Source organism: Anser anser (assembly GCF_964211835.1).
Source record: "Anser anser genome assembly, chromosome: 9".
Lineage (NCBI taxonomy): Eukaryota > Metazoa > Chordata > Aves > Anseriformes > Anatidae > Anser > Anser anser.
Window position 1 is genome coordinate 25,134,022 of NC_139729.1, and position 20,639 is coordinate 25,154,660.

The following is a 20,639-nucleotide window of genomic DNA, read 5'->3' on the forward strand; positions in this document are numbered from 1 at the left end:
ATTTCACAAGCTGGGGTGGGGAAAGGGCAAGGATTTAACAAAAAGAAAGGAGATAGCAGGTTACATGATGTAATCTCTTCTCATATCATTTTTGACATAGTGGAAAATTGGGTATATGAGCTCAAGGTGCCCTCAGGCATCTTGACTTGCCAGTGGTACTTACTCAGCACATCACTGACCTTGGCATTGTTATAGAATCAGATTTGTCCACAGATGAACTGCTTGTGAAGAGTTTATCCAAATACCGAGTCACAAAGGCACCTGGGTGCCTTACTCTTACTGACTTCCAAAGTTGATCAGAATTGACATTGCTGCACAGAATATTTTGTTTTCAACAGTCTGGCATTTTCCTTTGAAAACCTGGCAGGTAGGGAAATCTCACATTGGTTCTAAAACTTGCTGTCTAATGTTATCTGACTTGTCTAAGGTGGCCTTTGACAAGCAGAGAAGTGATTGCAAGGCTCACAGGTTTAAGGTTAGCTCCCTATCCCTGGGCCATTTGTATTGATGTATTCTCGTAAAGTTTAGTAGGTTATTCAAATACAACAAATTCCCAAAGTTCTAAGAAAGACATCTCAGGCTTTTGTTCTAAAAAAATAAAATCTTCTTTCTCTGACGGCATATTGAAGTTATCTCTGTAAGGAAACTCTAACAGATTTTTTTTTTTTCTTCTACATTGTTTGGTGAGAGGATGGGGAAAGTAATCTGATCCTTGCTATGTATTAAATGGCTCAGAAATGACATCTCTATGTGCATAGATATTTTAATTCTATTCAAGTTAATGGTTGTAAAGTTGATTATTTTTAAAATATCTGAATTTGTGGTTGTACAATCAAGTGGGATTCTCAATTACATTCAAAGCTTTATTTTTAAAAGCAGGACTGGTATTTTTCAAAGCCAGTTTTGTTTTAGTATCTGTACTGTTTTCAAACCCTGTTATGTTATATGAGCCTACTGCTGATAACTCCATCACTTTGGAATCATAACAATGATGTCTCTTTAGATTAAGTTTTAAAAATATATGGTGATTATGTTTTCTGTCTTATGTCATAAAAAGCAGAGCTTTACCATCACAGGTTTCAGAAGATTAAAAACGAGCCAAAAATTGTCCATTCAAATTTGGTTCCCAATATTTTTTTCTTATGCAAAATTATCATTCTTTTCTTCTTGTTGCTAAAGTACTGTTTTTGATGGCTGATTATGATCTAAAAATACTAATACATTGCTCTAAAAATATTAAATATGAAAATACATAAAGCTTGAATACTTGCGGCAAAATATTTATTGATGTAAAAGTGGGATAAATGCTTTACAATTCAATTGACAACTCAACACAGTTGAGTAAAAAGCTGTCCCGAATACAGAACAAAATGAGTGAGAGAACATCGTGGTGCACTTTGGTCACCCCTTGTGGATCTCAGTCTGTCTTCTGCTGGTGTCCTGCAGAGAGAGTGCCGCAAGGTCTGTGAGTCTCATGGTTGCAACATGCTACCAAACCTCTGCTCTTTGCCATGAAGAAAGATCTTTTCTGTCCTTCAAATGCATCTTTTTCATGATTTATGCAGGTCATGGTTTTTTTTTTTTTTTTTTCCTTTTTTTCCCCCATCTGAGACAGCAGCAGTCTGGGCACTATATCTCCCAGATCTCCAAACACTGTTTTGTATTTCCTTTCCTTGCTCTCTATTTTCTCTAGTCACAAAGTCAGCCAAGGTACTAGATAATATTAAGCATCTCATTAGCATTCAAGGGACTGTCTCAGCACTCACCTAGGGATTCAATTCCAGGCCAGGAGTCATCAACAATACATTTTCCACAACCTCCTTTCTTGCTGCTCCCTTTGTTTCAATTGGCAGCTCCAAACTTCTCAGGTATCTGCTCGTTGAATAATATTGCCAGCATCTAAAGCTCTCACCATGCATAATGTCACTTTCCACATCTCTGTTTTTTAATATGAACTATATACATATATACATATATATTTTAAGGAGTGAGTAAACTACTTTTAGGGGTTAAAAAGGTGTCAACTTGAAACAGCTGAAACCAAAGACAGGAATGAGCCATTTTGAAGTAGAGTAGGGAAAACATATATAGCCTTTGCAACAAAGGAACAAAACAGCACAGAGAGGGCCGATATGCTTAAGGTCAGTCATCCACACTCCCGGAGGAGATTTCTGGAGGCACTGTTTTTGCTGAATGCACTGCGGCATTTGGCTTTACCCAATGGGCAGCCGGGAGATGAAACTCTACCTTTCCCTCAGTTACCTATTTACATTTGAAATTTCACAGCCTAAGCTGTGAGTTTAGGCTGCTAAAAAGTGAGTTTCTTCTTACAAGCTGTCCTTGGCTTCTCTTTTGGGGTATTTAGCACTGCTTTTTGAAAGTGCCTTATTGCTGCCTGCCCCTCCTTGCTGTCCATTTAAATGGCAGACCTGGCAGTGCGGCCTAGTGAGCAGCCAGGCACCAGTCTCCAAAGCAGGCTCATGTGCGTGCTAGATCCTGCCTGGAGGCGACATCTGAGGGCAGAAGAGCCTGCTCAGGGAAAAATCTGGGGTCTGCCAGATTCCTCCCACCTACCGAACTTCATCGTAAGGACCAGTATAGACACAGACAGCATTCTCCAGGTTCGACACTGCTTGGCAAACGGAGTGGAGAATTGAGCTGCCTTTATATGGCCAGTGAACTTTCATGTGCTTGGTTTCGGCTGGGACAGAGTTAATTTTCTTCACAGACGCTCTTATGGTGCTATGTTTGGGATTTTTGATGAAAAAAGTGGTGATAACACATAAATGGTTTATTTTTTTTTCTGAGCAGTGCTTGTGGAAGAGTCAAGGGCTTGGCTTTTCTGTCCCTCGTGCGGCGCTGTCAGCGAGCAGCTGACCCAGGTGGCCGAAGGAATATGCCGTACCATGGCTTCGTGCTCAGCAACACAGCCGGGGTAAAGGAGGAGGAATGCGGAGGGATGTTCGAAGTGATGGTGTTTGTCTTCCCTAGAAACTGTTACGTATGATGAGCCCTGCTTTCCTGGAAGTGGCCGAACACCTTCCTGATGATGTGAGGTAATGAATGAATTCCTTGTGTTGCTTTGCTTTCATGTGGTGTTTGCTTTTCCTAGTGAACTGACTTTATCTCAACTCGTGTTCTTGCACTATTCACTCTCCAGTTCTCTTCCCCATCCCAACTGGGGAGAGTTAGCGAGCGGCTGGGTGGTGCTGAACTGCCTGCTGGGGTTAAACCACAACAGCAGTTGTAGCTTTTAAAATTATTATTATTTTTATTATTTTGTGTATTAGCAAAAACAAAGTATTTTTTTCAGGTTTCTTCTGTGGAATTGATATAACTGAGTGGAGTATATCCTGCTGCATTGTTATTTTGTACATGATGTCTGCCTATATAAATATGTTGTTAAAAAAATCTTCACTGAAGCAGGAAAATAAATCTTTATTGAGATAAGTGTCAGTAGAAAGATTCCTCAACGGTGTTCATTTAAAAATTGTCAGTTCTCTTCTGAGTAATGTCTGTGCATATGCAGTACCTGTGTGCGCCTAACTCACCTTGAACACTATGTTTGCTGATGAATTAAGAGGGACATTCATCAGAAGGACGAAATATAATGCAGAAAGTATATCTGACTGTGATGGGGTTTTGATGTTCACCACCGTGATGTGGAAGGTGTGGCTTTGCTAAGGTTCTGTGCTCTTTAATTCCTGTTGTTCTTTGGGTATGCTGTGACCTATCTGAAAACTGCATTACTGGAAGGACCTTTTCAGAGTAACTTCTCATCAGAAGACTATTCTCTACTAATAAATTGTGAAAATGTTGCAAATTTGAAGTATAGAAGTTGTAGACTTAGGATTTTAGTTTGCACTGCTTGCAAACTCAGTGTAAGGCTCATGTGAACAGAAACATTAGCAGTTTTTCTTCTGTTTATCTGACCATTGAATGTTTAAATAGCAGACAGGAAGTATTTGCTCTTTTCTTTTAAATAGTGTATTCCCAACCTTAACCTTTACTGTTCATTTTTCTTCAAAATTATTAAAAGATTTGCTTCTATAATATCTCTTGCTAAGCAGATCTGGAGACTTAGTGCATTGCAAAGAGGCCAAAATTATTTTAAGGAACTTTCTGTAGCAGTATAAATCTTTTGTCTTTCCTGTAGGCCTGATGTTCTCAAGGCTTAGGAATGTAGGGATTTAATGATGTAATCAGCTCAAATATTAAATCAGTTCAGATCTCTTCTGTGTTACCAGGTACAACACGAAAGAAAAAAAAAAATCCACATTTTATTTTCTCAAAATCTAATTAGGAATAAATCCAGATTTTGTAACAAATTCTGCTGGGGTATTTCTAGTGTAATACTGTGGAATCAAATTTACGTGTAATACTGTGGAATCAAATTTACTCTGGCTTTTTATTGGGGTGTTGAGGATGATGACGAATCTCACAGAACTCCCCATTCCTTTATTCCCCTTTTGATGATTCTGCTCTGAGCTACAGAGCTATCAGATATGGCATACAGTACAGTCCCTCAAGAAACGTCTTTGCTTCTGAGGATGTTCTTTGTGCAGCAGACTCTGGATTGATATCAGCCTAGAAGATGTGTCCCAGAAAGGATGAGGGAGATGAAGGCATGCTCAGTTTGCCTTTGAAAAACTGGAGTCTATGTTGTACCTTACTAGAAGGGATATTGTAATTATGCCACAGGAGTAATTCACCTTTACTGTGGGATGCTGCTTGCCTAGCTCAGTGGTCCTTCTTATGGCTTCTGGGTCTTATCCACTGTGTTCTTTCACAAAATGTATGTTCATTGCTTAATGATGCAATTTACCCTAAGACTCAATAATAAACAAAGAGTAGTATCTTTTGCACTCTTGTTGGCACATGGACTAGATCAGGAAATGCAGGCACATTCCTCTCTTCTGGGTTGAATTTCTACATAGATCAGACAACTGGTGCAGACTGCTGAAGGAACAATAGTTAAAGCACAAAAAATGTTATGAGAAAGCTGAGATAGTGAGGCAGCTTGCAACAACAAAGGACCAAGTGACCTGAGGGCCTGAAGCAGAAGTGAACCCATCTAACCTCTGGAAGTGCTAGAAATAATGATGAATAGTTGCAGAAAAAAAAAAATCTTGTCCCAGCCATTCTGCCAGCTATTGTAAAGCTCTCACTTCTAACTTTTTATGGTGTCACTAGAGCTCCCTGGCCAAGTTCCCTACCCCTGTGGGTGTACCTTCTTTCCTCATTTTTTACCCACACCAGGACTGCTGTTTCCTCTAAGTTTCTCTGCATTTGGAGCTCTTGCAATCTCCCCCTTTTTCACTCTTCTACCTTTTTTATCACCTTCAGTGTGTTCAATTCCCATTCGTCTTGGCCAGGATTGCCTCCTCACCTCCATGGGTACAGAAACCACAGCCAAAAGCTCTCTTTGATCCAAATGGGTGTTCCCAGAACATGATATCCCTGATATATTCTTCCCAGGCTCTCACTCTTTTTGTTGTTGGCTGTTGCTGGCCACGTTGGCCCTTCCTTGTGTTCTGATCTTAGCTGTGTGACAAGGCATAGTTTCACAGTCTTGAGAATGAAAGCTAAGATCATGGCTTGTACTTTGACAGCGGAGATAGATAATGGGCACTTCGCTGCATGTCTTACAATGCAAAAACAGCTGAGCCAACCGTTCCCATAGAAGTCCAATTGGTTGCAGTAGGCATTATATTCATTCTGACAATGATAAAATGATTGCTTTAGTATCTGGCTGCGTAGCCCATTTACAGCATGCGCACTGGTATTATGAGAGTGTTTCAATTGTGAAAATCATTGAGATGTAAATGTCATGATCATAATTTATCTTCATTAAAAATTCCATTGGAAGAATGAAAATTAATACATGTCCTATATAGAGTACCAGCTACTAAAAAGTAATATGTTATACTGAAAATAGGGACTTAGGACTCAAACTACATCAGAAAATAACTCAGAAGCACATTCTAGTGATGTGACAGGTGGTTATCTCAAGGGCATTGCCAGAAATATTTTACTGGCTCTCAGTTCTTGTCTGGAGTGGTGTAATATTTCATCGTTCTCTAATAGCAATCTTAACACCTCTTTCCCCCTCCCAACACAGAGAACCAGCCAAACAGACGGGGCTGTCATTGTTGTGTTTTAATGCTTGAAAATGACTGTATCACTTAAAACCACCGTCAGCTTGGAGCACAAAAGCCAGCCCTGAATTTTATTGATGTCACTGGAAAGAATTCCATTAAATTCATTGATCATTGACTCACATTATTTCTCTTGTAGTCATTCATGGTTCTTTTATAGTTTGTATTTTCATAATTTTATTTACTTACTGATTTATATGGTGACTGAAATTCTGCTTTTAAGTTCAACAGATATTGGCTCATTCTAGTATTATACATATATCATAGATGCAGAATTGTCTGGCTAACTATCTATTAGAAATATATTTTCTTTTTCCTCTTTGTATAGATAACTTCATATGTATGGTATTTTGGGGTGTTTAAACCTTATTCTTTGGTGTGGGTTTTGATTTATTTTTCTTTATTTTTTTTTGCACCTAGACCAAATAAAAGGTGCTATTTGTGTTCCTTTTCATTTGACTCTTCTTAAAAAAAATACATTGTATTTTGTTGTTTTCAAATCAAGTATTTTTTTGCAAAAAATGTGTAGCCACTGAATATTCATAAATCTTGTGCTGATTACATATAATATGTTCAGTGAGTCTGTTGCTCTGAGATCTTTGTGTGTGTGTGTGTTTTGATACCATATGAGTTCCTTCCTCGTGGCTCTCCTATAGATGAAATGTCTCATCTCAGTGAGTTTCTTCTGTGCCATATTTAAAATGAATGAAATATTTATCCTTCGTGCTACATGTTCTGTAATTGACAAATCTCTCTGTAAATAAAGAATAACCACTAACTTTAAATTATGATTTTATTTACCTCCAATTTTTAAGGAGTTCTGTTAACTGCACCAGGATGAACTTCCTTTGCTTGTCTTTCTGGTTATACAACTGTAGTATCATTGTCAGTGCATCCTCTGGTCTAATTGCTGTAGTTGATACCAAAAATCTGTACGGTGGTAATTTTTTGAAGTTTGAGAGGTTAGTATTGATATTCTAAGTACTAGAGATCTGAGAGGTATCTTTTACCCTGAACTGAGTTGTATACGCTATTTCATTAGGTATACCGTATTTTCCAGGCAGATGTGTTCTACATTCTTGCATAGGTTCTTTAAATACAGTGGTAAAAAAATGTGTTGAAACAGGAGAGGGAGCTCTCACCCTGGATATGAGGGAGGGAAGGGTGTGTGAAGGCATCACTTTCCCAGTTCTGGATGGGAAAGGAACTCCCTAGTCTCTAACAGTGGAGGGAAAAGGCATTATTTTTACCTGCTGTACTGTGCGTAGCCTTAGTTATCTGTTCTGCTGAAACAATTGAGAATGACTGACTTGGAAAAGAAAATAAAAACAAATAAAGCAGGGTAGGTAAAGGGTTAAGAAAGCTTAGAGTAAACAGCCATGTATGTCACAAAGGAGCTTAGGAATCCATTGACTCTAATCTCCATCCAATATAAAAATGGAAATGCTCCCAGAGATGAATGATGGGGAGAAAACCCATTTTGAATGAGTACTATGAGGAGCCTTGATATTTTGAGTTCTAATTAACAGAACTTTCTCATGGTTCTGCTCTCAGTGATGCAGGACATCAGTTTTACTTTAAATGGTCTTGTTAGAGCTGTTGCCTTCTCTTTCTCACGTGCGTATATTTACAGATACAAGTACACGAGCCTTTCTTATAGACAGGCAAACAAAATTTGGTGGCTTCTGGCATAAATTGACAGTTGTTTTTTTTTTCTTTTATTCCTCACGAGAGCACACTGAAAGTAAAGCCATAAAAAAAGGTTCAGGCTGCTCCATCGGGTTTTCTGATGAAACACTTTCCAAGTTCTTGTTGACTTTAATCCAGGGGGAGGACAGGGGACAGGGGGGATCACACTTTGTGTGGGTTGTTTGGCTTGCAGTGGTTGCAACTGAGTCATTACACAGTTAGATATTTGTTTGCTTTTGATAAAGGCTGTGAGGATTTTGAAGGTTCCCATAAAAACAGGAAAATGCACCAGATAAAAATGATAAACTGTTTCTACCATATTTCAAGCAGAAATATCTGTTCACTGTTACATTTCTGTCGTTCTTCATATGCTGCAAGGTGTATTTTACACCAAAAGAGAGTTGTCTTTTAGAACCAGGACTGGTGTTTTGTAACTTCATAAGATCAGTCATCTTGAGTGCAAAAAGCCCCATATATAAACTACGCAGTGGGCTTGGTTTATATATAATGTTTCCATAACAGAATCTACACTGCAGAACTATGATGCTGCTGGCACATAACCTAGATTTGTGGTGGCCAGGCTATGCGCTCATCTGGGCAGCTGACGTGGGCACCTTCACTTCCCACGACTGGGAATAAGGCTCGAGGCTGAAAGGCTTCTCTGTGAATCACGAATGACTAGCTGGAGCTGAGGAGCCACTGCTTTCCACTTTGGTGGTGTTTATATCATGCAACAGGTTGGTGAACCATGTAAAGAGCCGTGCCTGCAGCTTATTACTTGCACGCTTTGTGTACCACAGGGTAGTATTTTATCCGGACCGTCTCTTAGAAAACTAACTCGGATTTCAACTGCAACATATGTTGAAATGTTTCAGGTATTTGGCTTTTATATCATACAAAACCAGTAAAAAAGGAACAGCATGAAAATGAAAACAAATGGTTTTAAAGAGTGTTGGATATATATATGTCGGTTATTGGCACCCATTTAGACTAGAAGGATATCCACCTAAGTCAGTTGGGTAGAACAATTTGGAAGCTAATGTAAATACTCATGCCATAACCTTAGTGAATGTATTTCTAAAATATAGGGCATTTTGGACAAGAAACTAAAATAATAACCTTCTGCATCAAATCTTATGAACGGACTGTATACCACAGGTTTTGTCCACGGGACAGGTGTGGTAATGGTCCTGTATCAGTCTCTGTAGTGGCAAAGGTTTTGGAAACATGATCACGCTTCAGAAGCACACAAGGGTTTTTTCTTTGTTTCCATGTTACTCTGGCTCCCATTTATATCTGAAAATTGTGCGAAAGGTAGCTGTCAAGTAAGCCAAGATGAGAACATAAACAAAAGCTACTGCTTCAGAAAATAAGAAAGTCAATATAAAATGTTATAGAGGGACTGCTAATGATCTGCTTGATCTTTGCAGAAAGGTCCCTAAGGATCCACTTGTACAGATTCGAAAATACAACATTACTCGTAACAAGAGCTTTTAAGAATGTTTCTGCATTTGTTGGTATGTTTTACCAAAGAACGGTTCTTTTCCTGACATTCATGTATATGAGAAGCGTGGTGGAGTACTATTTTCAACTTAGTATAAATGCACGTTATTAAAGCTCTAAGAGAATATGGCAGCATATAATAACGTCTGTGCCTCTCAGCCTTGGTTTTTCACAACATACTTTTAAGCCCTTTTTCTTTTCTGAACTGTGTGAGAAACATAAAAATCTGTTTCAAAGGGAAAACATTTAACAATATTGTGTCATTATTAGTAATGACACTTAACCTAGGGACTGACTGAGGGGTTGCTCTGTCCTTGAAAAGCCTTAGGCACAAAGTGTGAGAGTAACTGATTAAGGATCAAAACAAACCCAAGCTCCTTGATAAAATAGTACAAGTACAGGAATTTAGAACCTCGCTGGAGCTTCAGCAGGGCATCCTGAAGATAAATAAGAATGCTTTAAATTGCACTTGAACAGCTTTTGGTTGACATTACAAACAGTTTAATTTTCCACTAATGTATAATACAAAATGGGAAGGAGCATGAATCAAGATTGTTATACATATGTGCAAAAATGTATTATTATTATATATACATTTTTTAAGACAGTTACTAGAAAGGGAATATTGCACAGTCTTTTATACTATATATATAATTTTTCAAAGTGGACTACCTGTTTGTGTCCCTTATCATAGCATCTTGATAGGAGATCACACTAACATGCATTATAATTTTTCTAATCCATATATGCCTGCCTTGGATTAAAGCTTAATCACTCTTTAAAAAGAATGATCCAAATTCAATCCTTGTATAAACACTCTCGATTCCTTAGATAAGTAGTAAAAGATTACCCTATTTTTTTCTGGCTGCATTTTGTCTACTGTCTGTTAAACACCTGCCTTTTGTACTCAGTTATCTGTTATATTCTCCAAGAAGGGAAATGAATTAATAGCAAAAATCTAACCTTGTTCAGTGAGAGTTTAATCATGTACAATACAGCCTAGAATATCCTTTTTTATCATCGTTATTTTAGTCATAAAACCAGAATTTCTCCTTGTATAAGGAAAAATGCAGATTTTAGAAATGTTAGACAACTTTGGAAAGTGAATTATTTTGAAGCTTATTTCTTGAAAAATGCATTGCGGAATAAATTATGTGCTTCCCTTCAGAAATGAAGCTTTTGCTAATGGTTAGACCATTAAAATAATGGCATTTAAAAATAAAAAAATTGGGGTCAGTAGTATACTGCAATGCTGACACTATACTATAAAAGAAATAATCTTTTCATCAAATGTGAGGCCTCAATCTAATTTTCAGGTAATTTGTGAGATTAGAAAAAGTTCGATTATTAAAAATTGTAATGGATGTAACGGGCTTAAGCTGCAGCCAGGAAGATTTGGATTAGACTTTGGAGAAAAAAGACAGTATGAATCTGTAACAGATTGCTTAGGGTGTTTATAGAGTCACCACCACTGAAGGTCTTTAACGAAGGCCAGACAAATGTCTGCTCTGACAGATGAAGTTAGAGCTGGTCCTTCCTTTGGGCATGGGGAGGGACTGGATGATCTCTGAGTGCCTTCTTTCCTTTTGTTTTGTGATTCTATGTAAGATGTGCCTAGGATCTTAAAATAAACAAAGAGGAATGCTTATTAACATGACAGTGGCTGTTAGCATTAACTAGACTTAATCAGGCCTACTGTCCCTTTCTGCAGTGTAATAACGAAATGATAAAAGCAGTGCCTGCAGCAATTACTTCTATTTACAAAGAAGAGAAAGTTAATCATGTCACGTACAGAAAGTGTGTTTCTTTAATAATAATAACAATAATATGAAGTTTTTAATGAAGGCTAGACATCAAACTGATATTTAATTTTAAATTAAAAAATCTCCAAAACTTAACATTTTCATATTTATAGGAATAGTGAGGTCAGAACATTGGGTTGCTGCACACCAGTGGTGGTTGAATGGGTCAGGAGCTGCTTGTTACTGAGAGAGTGGTTCAATCACGTCGTGTATTTGTCTTGCAAAAGAATGTAGCAGCAGCAGCTTGAAGCTTTCATCAGGACTCCTCCAAGCTTGACCCAATGCTTCCATGAGAAGACCAGGCTTAACTTTTTCCCAGATGGAAATTCCAATGCCAGCTTAATAATGTAAGAGGCTGTCCATACTCTTTTGTTTCCTTATTTATTTATTTATTACATTTGAATTTGTTTCCAGTTTTGTAAAGGAATATGAACGTTCTGAAAAAAGAGAACACTTATTTTGCTAGTAACTGTATCTTTAAAGCTATGCGATGCAAATGAGTTAAAGCAGATTTAAGAGTCTGTCTGATGTCTAGATTAGCATCTTGATTTTTCATAGATTTTAAAACTAGAAGGGATTTGCTAGACACCATCCGTACCAGGGAGAATAGGATAGCTTTTTGCAGCTTTTTTTCCATTGTCTGTATATCATTCTGATTCTTACAGACTTGACATCTGAATATATGAAAACTTAGGACTTTTGAAATATCAGAGCACTTCTGTCCTTTATTCAAACAGAAAATCCACTTGAAGTCAAACATTTGTACATAAAAGATCTTGATAGAACTGTCTTTCACCATCTTTTTCTTATTAAAAATTTTAAGTTTCATCTGTGAACACTCAGGAAGGTGATTATCAGAGAGGATCTTGCTTTTAATTTTCATAGCCAAAATTTGTATGTTTTTATGACTTTTTTATTATTACAGAAATGGTCATGTTTTGAATTCATCAAGTGACATTTTTAAAGTATGAAGTCAATCCTTAAGAAAACATTTGCTGGATTTTAATAAGAAAATGTTTACATATTTGTTAAATATATAAATATTAAACATTTAAATATTTATTAAATATATGCCAAATATTTGATTCAGCCTATCAAATTACATACCAGGAATGCAATCCTCACTCATTTCAGAAGCCTACAATTTTAGTAGGTTCTCTTATCTTTACCATAATAATTGATGTAATGACCCCTTTATTTCATGTTAGAAACTTGTTATTCTCTATATTAGAATTTCTCAGAAATCTTGGACATTTTTTGTTATGCAAGAGTGGCTTTTTAGTTTGTTCAAAATGCTACATAAGTGCAGCCAGACTGCAAGTACCTATTAGGTGGTTCGTTTTCCTCTTTCTCCTGTGTTTATCTGTAGTACCCATGATCTAATGAAGCCCACAGATACTCTGAATGGAAGCAGCATGAAATTGAGATGCACTTTTCTACTCTGTATCTCTGTTTTGTTAGCTGGATGATGATGCTTGAGATCTTTGTAAAGCACTTTGTGTTTACTATAGAAAAAGCTCTATTTTATTTCATTCATCTTTTAGAGTTAGGTTGCAATTGTAACAATTTATTACAATATAAATTTAGTATTTATACTATGATGGTATTTTTCCTCTATAAGAACAATTTGTTTATTCTATCCATCTGGGCTAAATGTGAACACTTTTTCATGCAATTTTCTGTATTTTGGAAATTTCTAAGCTCACCTTAGAAAGGAGCAACAATGAGCTATAAATTCCTTAGACTGTACTTCTCTAGATAGGTGGGTCAGGTAGTATGTATTATGTTTGCTCATCAGATAGATGCAGCTACTAAGGATAATTCTGACACAGCACATTCTTTCTGCTTTGCTAAAATGAAAGCATGTAACGGATCCTCTATGCTAAAGGAACAATATTCTTCACAAGCAGTGTTATAAATTTTCCATGAATGCTTATATAGCAAGGATAGATGTCTTTCCTCTTTAAAAAAAAAAAAAAAAAAAAAAAGAAAGAAAAATTTCTGAAAAGAATCGACCCACTAGTCATGCAATATCAGAATCACATGTGAAAATTAAAAAAAAATGAAAATGTGTTCCTAAGTCTGCTTGGTGTGAGATGTTGAGACTTACATTAAAGTACCTTTACACAGTCAGACTGGTAAAAAGGGACCTTTATGTCTAGGAGACATCTGTGGGATTAGCAGGAAAAACAAACAAACAGAAAACCACAATAAATTACCCAAATTTCTTTATAAAGGGGCTAATGTCTCTTCTATAACGTACTGTAAATTCACTGCCTCCTGAAATTTATACTGCACTTGTAGGTAGCACACCTGTATCAACTCCTAGGTGTAAGGGCGTTTAGTGCATTTGGCTTGTTAAAAATACCACGCAGATAGCAGTTCTGCAGTACAGTAGGGAAAGTGCCCTACCACTTCCAACATCTGCAGGAATGCTTTTCTGCTGAAAAGCAGCAAAAAATATACTGTGTGCATTGTGGGTGTGCAGGTTTTTAGAGAAGCTTGGTTTTCAAGAGCTGTGTTGTGGCAAGGAAAAATCACTGGAAATTCATTGGAAATCACATTACTCTCATGCCATAGGCTACATATGGTTGAATAGATAACTTCTCTTTGAGGTACCTAGTCTACTAAAATGTGTCCAGAATTATTTATTTCTTGTTCTGTGACTGAATTGCTAGCTGGACTTGTGCATAGAGCTTAGCTTTATTACAATTGTTTCTCTAGCTACACAATGTAAAAATAAATACCTACCATATGTGGATGCAGGGGAGGTTAATCAATTAATATTTATGGAGCGCTTCTAGTCAATTTTATAGAAGAGACTGTAAAAATGCTTATATAGATGAGGCCATAAAAACTTGAAATTGTATTCCTGCTAGTGGTAAATTTTTTGGCAGTAACGTCATGCAATTTGTTTTCAAAATGGGCTCAGTCCTTTTATGCAAAGCCTTAATTTAAAATGGGATAAAATTAATCTAGTTTTAGACACTTAAAATTTAAGTGTGTAGACTAACCTCGTCATGTTTGTTCCTGCTGGAGTTAGAGAGAGAAGGTAGACTGACTTGCCCACTGGAGTGGTCCGTCTTCTGCCATTGGCTACATAGCAAATCTAAGGCTAGCCAGGTGCTTAACTTTTGGATTCTGAACATTTCTTGAGATGAATCCCATCTTTCTGGTAGAACTGTGTGATTGTTACTATGGGGACAAACAGCTTTGGAGTCTGTCTTCACATCCATTTTTGGAGCTAGCCCAAATCTAGACTAAGACTGTCTACAGGTGGTACAAAACTAAAAGCTTCTTTTGATAGAAAAGTGTCATTTCTTTTGTAAGAAAGTGCTCTCTGGGCAAAATCTGCTTCTGAAGAATTAAAAGTTAAATTCTGGGTAACTAGCAAAGCAGTGTTGAAACTGTGAAGCTGCAACACTTGTGCTGAGGGTCAAAATCTGACACCCTATGGCTATTCTAACAAAGCAAGTTGGCACAGGAAATCAAGATAGGGTTAGTTATAGGCCAGCCTTGCAACCATCACACCCTTCTGGAGTATTGCAGTATTTTTTTGGAATGAAACTGCTCTATGCAAAAGTTTGTCACCACCTCTCGTAGACGTAGTTATCCAAGGAGGATTTTATATTGTCCTGTTTATTCAGTTTTTAAGGCAATACTAATGCTCAGAATCCCAAACAAAAATGCTCTTATTATGTAGGTAATGGAAGTATGTCTTATTTCATGTCGTTTCATATATAGAATAATGAATGTAGGGTTGTTTTCCTTCAGATATTTAAAAAGAGTTGTGCTTGTTGCCACATGAAAGTGCAGACTGGAGCTTGGTTGTGTAGAAATAAAAGGATGCTTGTTCTTCCATGAAGCCTGAGTAAATTTCCTTTCAAGTCTGACTGTGCTAGCAATATAAACCTCGTAACATTCATCACTGAAGAACTTTATATAGTCCTATATATATTATATATATATATTTTATATATATATATATATATATATATATAATATAGATATTTATTTATATAGAACTTTATATAACTTTATAGTCAAGCCTCTTGCACGGGCACTAACTATAAGCCTGATTCTAAGTTTCTGAGTAGGAGGAGACAAAGAGATGATATCTCCCATGGTGTAACTGAAAAGTAGCTTACAGTGGTTTCTACTTGTATGAATGACAATATTGAAGAATTTTCATCCAAATTACATGTTCAAATAGTCTCCAAGAGAATTTTGCTTCTGTTCATTCACAAAATAATCATCTCTGTTGCAAAACTTAAGACTCACCAGAGAGTAAGAAAAATAAACTTTTCTTTTTCTTTTAAACTGACATTATGTAGTTGACTTGGGGGCCTACCTGTTAAAGAACATGCATAATCTTATATTTTAGTACGGTAGGTTCACAAGACAAATCCACTTGAGTGTAACGTAGAACTGGTTTGAACTGAAGAACTGTTTGGTAAGCAATTCTAAGACATAATTAACACTGATTTACTTCTTGGAGGATTAGGTTTTCTAGTATGATAATGATCTAACTGTAATGAACTGTGTCGTCTTATGGAAAAGAATCAACCACAGTTGTTGCACAGACCTCCTGTGTGTCTTGTCTGACAGCATGCTTTTTTTTTTTTTCCCCAGATGCGTGGATTTGTTTGTACAGAAATGACAAAGCACATCTCTAGTCTTAGTGCCTTAATGTGATAAACATGTTTTCTTTTATGCGCAGTAGATACAAGTACATTTCTGCTTTTAGTTTGTTCCAAAAGAAATTCTAGCTCCATAGTAGTTCTGTATTATTTGGAAGTCAATAAGCATTTTACATATTAAAAAAAAAAATAATAAAGTGAACTGTACATCTGTTTTACTGCATTCAGTACCTCTGCTAGGTGAGCACAGTCTGCATGGTTTGTAAGTAAAATTCGTAGATGCTTTTATCACTGATCATGATAAGGATTTCCATACATTCAGTTGGTTTGGAGAAATAGTCTTTGTAAGATGAATGCTATTTTTTCGTGATAACTCTAAACTAAGGAAAAAAATAAGAAAAAATAAGTTAAAAAAGATCATATTTCTTTTGATATCCATGAAACTCTGACACAAGATTAATGATACCAGCACTGAGTTCTGGTAACTCTTCTATGAACGTACTGTAATTGTAGCAATAAAATGATATTTCAAAGTTTTGTTTTTTATTTTTTTAAACATTTTTTCTTCTTAATGAGTTTATGAATAAGTCCATATCTTGCTTATGGACATATTCATTAAAAAAAAGAAATAAATATCACTATTGATTTCCAACCACGGAACCTTGATCAGCCAAACTATTTCAGCACTTTTCAGTAATAACAGCAAAGCCATTGTTGGTAGCGAGCAAGTCATAGAAATATACTGTAGAACTCGACAGTAGAATGGCACCTGTATTATACCAGTACTGATGAAATTTGCAAATAAGTAGGGTGCAGAAATGGTACCAGTGGCCACCGTAAGGGATTGGTGGTAAATGAGACTCTTTTAGATAGAATAATCTAACCTGATTCGTGATGATATAAAGGATATGTGCCTATGTGTACTCATATATAAAACTAAGCAAAAGAGGGTTAACAGCTATACAAACATGCCCTCCTAGGAGTTCACAATAATACTTTGCAGTTGTTGACTCGTGCCTATAGCCTGCTATCATACCAAGTTTGCAAATATAATCAAAGACAAACCTGAGAGTTCCACATTGTCAAGAACCCTTGCCAGCTGAGGAGGAGATAACATGTTCTGAAGAGGAAGCCAAAAAAAAATACAGAAAATGACTGTATGCTATCAAAACAAGGCCTGCAGTTTGCCCTGTCAGCTTAATGTAAGGCATATTTTTCATCTAGAAACTTGATCTCCAGGAAAGGAAAACATATGTTTTCTTTCCGTCATAAAATTTAAAACTTTAATTAAGTTTCTTACTATAAAGGACACCAGGCAGAGAGCCTCTCTAAGCACATTATTGATAATAGCATACCTGCTGTCTTTTCTTATGTAATCTTTACAACTATGCCAAAAAAAGGTTTGTGTTATTGTGAATAAATATTATTTGGGTTGTACATGAAGAATGATTTCTAAAGAGAGCAAAGTTGAAAACAATCACAATTCATAACTCACACTGCTATTATCACTTAATGAAAGTACTGTAAGAAATACATTTCTAGGTTGTTCAAAAATTAAGGTGTCAAAAATCTAATACAGTTTTCTATCAGAAAACACAATATCCTGAGTAAATAATTTAGGCCTCTGTAAAAGATGTTAACACCTAAAATTGCACAGAAGTCAATGGAAAATATATATGAACCAATTCTAAAAAGACAATCAGTGTGTCAACTAAATCAATATAAACTGTGAAGACAATATAGACGGTGGAGATATGTGGAAAAAAAATAATTTTCCCTAATTTCAATTTGAGAAAACAGAACAATTTGAGGGAGACTAATCTGTTATAGATATTTAGCCAAGACATCAAGTACTGAGCTTCCCTAAAACATGAAAACATTTTCTTCAGTATTCTGAGAAGGTAGGTTTTCTATAGCATGAAATATGAATCAAGATTTCATTTGAATCTAGATATTCTTAAAATTATAAAGTGCTTTTTTTTTTTTTTGTGTGTGTGTGTTTGGTAAGTAATATATGATTGGGACATATGGTGAATAGTCCTAAGCAATGTTTACATCATATATAAACATATATATATAATTATTGAAATTCTCACATTACTGGAGTACCATGAAGAAAATGAGGTGAGACCTGTCAGCATCCCATCTAGGTCTGTTGTAGTTTTGATATGAATTTACTTTGATTGAATCAATGGCTTTTCGTGTTCAGTTTCATAAATATGGTGTATATTGGCAAAGGTGTAGGGTAAAACAGCCACTTTGAAGCATTTGTCACAGTGTATTTCCAGAACAAGTAATTCAGATATATAACGTAGGCTTTGTTCTGGATATCTGTTCCTAAGGGCTGGTGTTTAACCACCGAGAAAATAACCCATCCTGTGTACTTTTTGTCCAGTAGCTTTAACTCTTTGAAAGTCATTTGACACTGGAATGTTATGAAATGCTTTCAACAAATAGATTCATAAAGCTGATGGTCTAAGTGTTTAGTGAAAAAAATATTGAAAACATACATGTAGATGATCAATTTTGATCATCAATCATGAGTTGATCAATGGTCAATTCATGAGCTGTAAATGAGATATATGAAATATTAATCAAATATATTAGATGATTTGCCACGTGCTAGAAAAAAACAACTCTTTTTCTGAAATTGAAACGTATTGCTGAAAAATAACGAACACAGTAGTTTATGTACTGAGAAAAGACCAGTACCCCATAGTGACAGAAGTCTCTCTCTCTCATTACTGATTGCAACTATTCAAATGTCTTAATGTAAGCATCTACAAAAGTTGCCAAGAGTACTTGAATTAGTCTTTTATATTGATAAACACTGCAAAAGAGACTCTCGCCCATGAAGATATTCACCAGGTGGCACGGCAGCTTTGCTTATATTAACAGAAAACTTTAATAATTTTATAGTTTTTGGTAATCTAACTTCTGTAGTACTCAGATCACCAATGCCACGTGGAGGTAATAGATGGTTACATTATGAAATTTGCTTTCAGGGCTAGTGCTAAAATTTGGGAATCCAGTGACCCCTTTTTTTTTTTTTTTTTTTTTTTTTTCTTGCTTCCCTCTTTTGCATTATTCTGAACAGTGATGTATTTTTGAGATGTGTTGACCTACCAGATCGGAAGAGGGTCTCGAGTTCTCTGGTGAGCAATGAGCTATGATTCAGAGCCTGGTATTCTTGAAATATCGAGTCATCTTTTCCATTGTTTATTTATGTTGAGGAACTTCTACATTTGGTAATCATCCCTACTTGCATAAATATATAAACACACCACTACAGAGATAAAAGTATAAAAAGACCAGTAAAACTGCATTTCATATAGCTAAACTAGGCATGTGACTGTTTAGTTTTTCAGGAACAAGCCATTCTCATAGCCACATTTTGGTGCCATTGCCAGAGGTAATTAACAGTTCTTAGCGATTGTTTAAACCACCTGTCCCATTTTGGAGGCATACTTTTAGATGAAAAGGATATTAATCATTGTGGCAATTCAAAGGAAAGCTGACAGGCTGCAACTGGGGCTTGGCTTTGCTTCTCAGAGTAAATCCAAACTAAGAACCTGCAACTCTTATAATGTAATTAACTTCTTATTATTGCAGTCCTAGTATATGCAGGTGTTTATATTATGCAAAATACAGAGAATCCGAAGTATCTTGTTGCAGAGAATCCAGCAGCAAGATTAAATTAGTTATGAGATTTCATAGTGAAGTGTTGTTTTGCAATCCATTATGTGTCAAAAGGTTCAGTATAGCTCTGGAAGATTTTGAAAGTTAGGAGTTCATTGTAAATCTCTGAAGAATTCCATCTGGAGCTGCGTTTCATGTAATATAGTTATATTTATCAGCCAGGTTAAGGAATTTATAAACAGATTGTATATGATCTCATCCTACTTCTCTACTGCTGAGTATTGTATCAGCAATGGCAATGATAGCTATTATGACCTAGAGCTTGCTGTAAATCCAGAATTGTGCTTGTCCTGGTTTTGGCTACCATAGAGGTCATTTTCTTCCTAGTAACTGGTATGGTGCTATGGTTTGAGTTTAAGTTGAAAATAATGCTGATAACACACCAAAGGTTTAGCTGTCGCTCAGCAGTGCTTACACTAATTCAAGGTCTTTGCTTTTCATGCTCCCCTGCAGCAAGCAGGCTGGGGGTGCACCAGGAGCTGGGAGGGGACAGAACCAGGACAGCTGACCCCAACTGGCCAGAGGGATGTCCCATGCCAAGGGGCATCCTGCTCAGCAAGAACACTGCAAGGAGCTGGCCAGTGGTGGGGGCCACTTCTCAGGGTCTGGCTGGGCATCAGTCAGCAGGTGGTGACCAATTGCATTGTGCAAAACTTTGTATATTCTTTTATCATCAGCAGCATTATTTCCCTTCCTTTTTTGCCCTATTAAACTTTCTTTATCTCAAACCATGATTTTTACTTTTCCTGGTAAAGGATGGGGACAGTAAGTAAACAGCTGTATGGTGTGTAGCTGCCTGTGGAGGTTAAACCACAGCAGTGCTCTCTGATAATACAAACTTGTATTATTTTAACTTGCTGCTCTTCATCCAAGAAAGAAAAAAAACTTCTGGTTTAAGAACTAATATATTTTATATTACTGGTGTCTGCTCAGAAAAAAATGACTTACATTGCCAAAGGTTTAGTACATTTCAGTTAGAAAACATATAATATTTGTTATTTTCCCATCTATGTCCTCATCTTTACTCTGCTTAAAATTTATTAACATATTTAGTGGAACTATACGGCAGAGCTTTATTTTTCCTTGCAGCTCTGTGAGTTTTGGTAATGTAATAGATTGCCTTGGGCTCTCTTATCTCTCTCTGAGTT

At 36.4% G+C, this 20,639-nt stretch overlaps 1 long non-coding RNA gene across 1 annotated transcript in view; it reads left to right on the top strand.

Moving 5' to 3' along the window:
- LOC310904007 overlaps positions 1-20,639 on the top strand; it is a 136,306-nt gene that overhangs the window by 104,762 nt on the left and 10,905 nt on the right. Inside the window, exon 21 of the long non-coding RNA XR_014587977.1 lies at positions 2,812-3,056. This is a non-coding gene — a long non-coding RNA (uncharacterized lncRNA). The remainder of the gene's footprint in view (positions 1-2,811; positions 3,057-20,639) is intronic.